Genomic DNA, 5,261 nt, shown 5'->3' on the forward strand with positions numbered 1-5,261 from the left:
TGCGATTTTGTGTCAAAAGGCTTTTGATTACCTTCCTCTACTTCATCTTCCTATACCATCTTTGTGTCCCTACTGGATTTTTGTTGAATACCTTTTGTGCCAACCTTTGGTTCCATCTGACATTGTTCCAAGATTAGCACAGGTGTGTCTTAATCTGCACAGTTGCTCATAGACTACACCTGAGATGTCCCCAAATATAGTAAGATGATACTAGGAACCAGGATTTAGCAGTAAAACTTGGCTCTTGGTTTTTCATCAAGGTCTAAATAACCAAGTCAAGTAAAACAGTAATAAGATGTTCACTCTTAACAGGTTGAACTGGTGGATTAGGATGTGAACCTCCATCTTTTACAACTCTAACATCATTTGGATCCAAACAGGTATTACTAACAAGAACCACTTGGCCTATATCTATCTAAACTAGAGCTATGGGTGTAAGTCAGGCCGGCTAGGCAGGGTTTATGGTCAATCCAGGCCCAACCTAAGATTTGGGTCTAAGGTTCAAGCTTGAGGTCAAGCCTAATCTTCCTAACTCAGGCCCAACCTACATTGTAATTTGATGAATTCGAGTTGGCTCAAGCTAGGGCCGAGCTCGGATAGTTCACTAAACCCACTCTAAAATTGCACATGTATGCATATATGTATGTGTGTATAGAAATACATATTTATATATGTATGTATAAATATGTATAGTCGGGCCAAGTTCGAATTGAATTCAGACAACCTAAGGGCTAGGCCTAGGCCTAGCTCGAAAAGTTGAAAAGCCCAAATCCATCCCAAGGATCGAAAAATCAAGCCTGGCCCATAAAATTTTGGGTCAGGTCAGGCTAGGCTCACCTAAGTTCCACCCCTAACTAGAGCTAGAACCGTCTGGACTAAACGACCAATATGCTGAAAGATCTGCGTTACCATCAGTTAACTGACCTCCATCTTCTTTGGTTCAATATGCTTCTTAGCTTTGGTGGCCAAAGCCATTTTCTCACCCTCTATCTTCTTTCTTTCCTTCTTGATCCTCTCACGGGATTTCTCCTGATCATGGTCATATTTATAGCAAAAACACAATATTTGGGAAGATCCTCATACACAATCTTCTACCAAAATCCTTCATTGCCAACACCAATCCAAACCCTACCAGGGTTTTCCTTCAACAAATTAACTTTCATGCAAACCCTATTAGGTGTTGTGCGAGTAAATCAAAGAGTTGCAATATCAACTTTTAGAACTCTTCCTATGACCTAAACAATGGAACAGATAGATTGATCATTGTAAAGATTGACCAACAACCCTAGAAAACTGATCCAAATGGGAACTACAGAAGGCTCCCAACCCAACTCCAAGCCTTGCATCCACCAAAGAAGTTAAAACAAAAAGTCTTTGATTACTACCACTTCAAGCAGCCAAATACAAAGAAACTCACCTACATCCTTAACCGAAATAGCACATGCTTTAAATCAGGGGTTGCAACAACTACTGCAGCTTTGAGAGCAAATGCCCACGCTTTCCTAATAGGGCAAACTGCATAGGATCTAATGTGCGGTCAGGTATATAAATCTTTTTTCACTATTTTATTCTCTTTTGTTCCATATCCATTGTTAAATTGTAGACATTATCATTTCTAATTGTTTCTCACCAAGTCCATTTCAGTCTACCCCACTGTCCTAGCTCTTAGGGCCTATTCGATTTTTGGATTTTGAGAGGAGGAAAGTTGGTCATCCCATTGACTAAGATATCATGTTTTTTTTACAGATTTATGTGGAGTTCGCAGAAAATTTATTTTCCCTCTCCCAAGTCGATAAACAATTTTTTCACCTGAGAAAAGTTGCCAACATTCTGGATAAAATTATCCCTTTAAATAATATTTTTTTTATGGCTAAAACAGATATCTTATTTATTTGGAAAATAAAAGAACATGGGTAATTCCACTTACCCTCTTACCCAGGTAAATAGCTTCATGAAGAATGAATGGGGCCATATAGTCCCTTCAACTTATAAGAAAATCACTTATTTTAATAGGTGTTGTAGATGATTTTTAACGCACAAAGTGTGTTTGAGCTGACGCCTCTCCAAGTCGCTTGAGATGCAAGGGACTCCTCCCAGGTGTATCCAAAGTGTGTCCAACGCGGCTTAGAAGTGCCAAATGGTGAATTGTCATTGGATGATTGGAGAACCAAATTCTCCTTCATTAAATACGTATATGTTTGTTCCTTTTTCCTTGTTTCCTAAGGAACCCCTCTATAGCTTCACATAAATACTATGACTTTAAGACACCCCCTACTTTGCAATACAACAAATTACTTGGACGTTCTATTAGAATTAGACTTGTTCATGGTCGGGCTGGGCCGGGCTTTTATTCTTCATAAACATGATTTTGTTAGGCCCGAGCCCGAGCCTAGTCCAACCAACAGGCCTATAATATGGGCCCGAGCCCAGTCCTAATAAAAATCTCGAAGCCCAGGCCCAAGCCCGAAGCCTGACCTAACAAAAGAAAGAACTCACCGCCGGTGACTGTGTTTGCTGGTACTGAGTTCACGTCTGAGATAGAGAGAGAGAGAGAGAGGACTCACCGTCACCATCGGTGCTGAGTTCGCGGTGAGATGTGATTTTGACGGTGAAAAGTGGAGTCAGTTTGCATCTGTGAGAGAGAGAGAGGATTCACCGACGCCGTTGATGTTGAGTCCGCGGTGAGATGCGATTTTGACAGTGAAAAGTGGAGTCAGTTCGCATCTGAGAGAGAGAGAGAGAGAGAGAAGACTCACCGTCGGTCTACCAGAGTTGTTGCGCTGATGAATGTTCATCGGTTCTACGGCTGCTTGAGAGTGTGAGGAGGATGTGAAGAGAAGAGAGGTTCGGCACTAGGCAGTTCGGCTAACTGGAAAAATGGAAAGAGATGAATGAAAAGGGTTACTTAGGATATTAGGGTTTTTGGGTTTAGTCTATAGGTCAGGCCGGGCTATTTTGGCAAATCCTGAGTCTAACTCAAATTTATTGCGGGTCGGGCTTTTTGACCCGAGGTCAAGCCCGCAGGCTCATTTGCATGTTCAAGCCAACCCGGCCCATGAATAGGTCTAATTAGGATCCATTTGTACATCAGTTTGGAAATGTTTTTCTATTCTGAAAATATCTGTTAAAAAATGTCACATCACCCTTTCAGAAACAAAACCCTCTCTCGACATTATTTTATTTCAAAAATAATAGAAACAAACAAAAAATTAAAGCAAAAATAAAGGAAAATAGAAGAAATAAAAATAAAAGTAAAATACAATAACAGAATGTATTTTTATTGTTTATTTCTTGTTTTTATAATTACAAATCAACATTCCGTTATTCCTTTAATTTTAATTATTTTGATCAAATAGACATTAAGATCAAAAATGTCATTTTGTACTTTGGTTTTAGAGACCCATCAATAACTAAAGCAGTTGCAAAGTAGAGGGTTGTCTTTAATGAGTTCGGATTTCCTGCCTACGAGAATCTTGTTCATGTTTACCCACAACACACTACACCCCGTGAATTGGGAACATCTCCCCCTGTATAATACTATACAGAGGATGAGATGTTCTCCATGTGTAACTGCGATAAATGTGAGCAGGAGATCCGGACTCGTCTTTAATGCACAAACTATTGTCTTAGTAAAAAGACCGATGAAATCTGATGGAATCTTAAATATTAATTACAAAATTTAGTCTTGATTTCATACACGACATCTACACAAACAGCCCTTTAACCTATAAATACTTCAACAGTAGAAAAAATATGTTTTCATTCATAGAGGGGACTCGAGCAATCTGAGTTGTGAAAATGGTAAAGTGCTTAACCTTATTCTGCTTCCTCATGGTGCTCGTCTTTGTCTCTTCAGGTTCGTTCTGCTAGCATCTGTGTTTCTCTTCTGCATTTCTTCTGTGATTCAATATAGTTTCATCCAATTTCCTTTGCAAGGATTAAAATATCTAGACATACCAATACTTAATATAGGTATTGGTACGTATCAATATGGCCGATATTTTTTTATTTTTTATTTATTGTATCGATATTTTAATCTTTTTAAAAAAAATTATTTTAACAGAAAAAAAACATTATTTAATTTAAATCTAACTTGGCCTTAGCCCTTCATCATTTATCTACATCTCTCAATGTTGCAGTTAATTGCATTGAACCAGTGAAAGGATGGCCTGTGAAAGAAAAAACACAACAAGGATGCATATATTACTTTCCCGGCTGCGATAATTGTCATAAAGGACCAAAAGGACAATGTCTACAGCATCATCCCGACAAAAAACACTTCAAGAGTGTGAAATGTGTCACCACACCTCTCGGTGAGAAGCAATGCGCATGCACATACGACGATCCATGTCCTCTATAAACTGCATGTTCATCCTTCTTACAATAACATATATCCTAATACATTAATAATAAGAGCTGAGGCTTGTGTATTACTGCTTCTATTGTCTTATCATTTGGTTTGTGAGAATAGTGATATGGAATTGGAATTGGAATGGGTTATTGTGATTCTAATTGTTTGTTTCAAGGTTTTTAAAATCAGATCAGATATGGAACTGTTCTAAGGACCAATTCCTCGGTTGAATTGTCCAATCGTTCGAATTGTTCTGGGAACCAGTTCTTGGGTCATATGGTCCAATTGTCTGATTCAAACAAACAGCCTGTTTTGACTTTAAAAAATAATAAATAATAAAAAAACAGCCAAAAAACAATATTTGTGTCGACAGGTCAATTGCCCAAGTAAGCGGGTTTCTGACCAAATCAATGGTTGTTTGCCAAAAAACAGTTTTAGGGTGAAACGAAAACGATTACCTGACTGATTCCCAAGTTTTCCAATCCAATCATTTGGTCTGGTTTTAAAAACCACAATTTGATTGGATGGAATTAAAATCCTATTCCCGTTCTTAATGGAATGGCCATCCCCTTCCCCTTTCTTGTGAATGAAATCCACTCAAAGTGATTCCCATATTCATATTAATTCTTGTCTGAACCAAATAAACTATGAAAATAGACTATACCGAGGAATTGCAATTCCTATTGAAATTGTGAACCAGACCGACCCAAGTCTCTTTCTACATTACTCGTTTAGAAATAGTAATTCATAACTGTCGATCGACTATGAATAATAGTAATTCGTAACTGTCGACTATGAACCATTCGTAGTTAAATTACGCTTTATTGTATGATGGGCCCATGTTTTGGAAAGCTTATTTTGAAGCATTTGGTGGAATATGTGATTATTTCAATCGGGTTTCATAACAATA

At 38.1% G+C, this 5,261-nt stretch overlaps 1 long non-coding RNA gene across 1 annotated transcript; it reads left to right on the forward strand.

The window, feature by feature from the left end:
- Positions 1-3,770: 3,770 nt before the first annotated feature.
- Positions 3,771-4,512, forward strand: LOC148789647 (uncharacterized). The gene is made up of 2 exons (XR_016079376.1): positions 3,771-3,856; positions 4,140-4,512. It is a non-coding gene; the product is annotated as an uncharacterized LOC148789647 (long non-coding RNA).
- The last annotated feature ends 749 nt before the right edge of the window (positions 4,513-5,261 follow it).

The sequence above is a fragment of the Nelumbo nucifera genome, chromosome 8, assembly GCF_055504915.1.
Source record: "Nelumbo nucifera cultivar China Antique chromosome 8, China Antique-T2T, whole genome shotgun sequence".
Taxonomy (NCBI): Eukaryota; Viridiplantae; Streptophyta; class Magnoliopsida; order Proteales; family Nelumbonaceae; genus Nelumbo; species Nelumbo nucifera.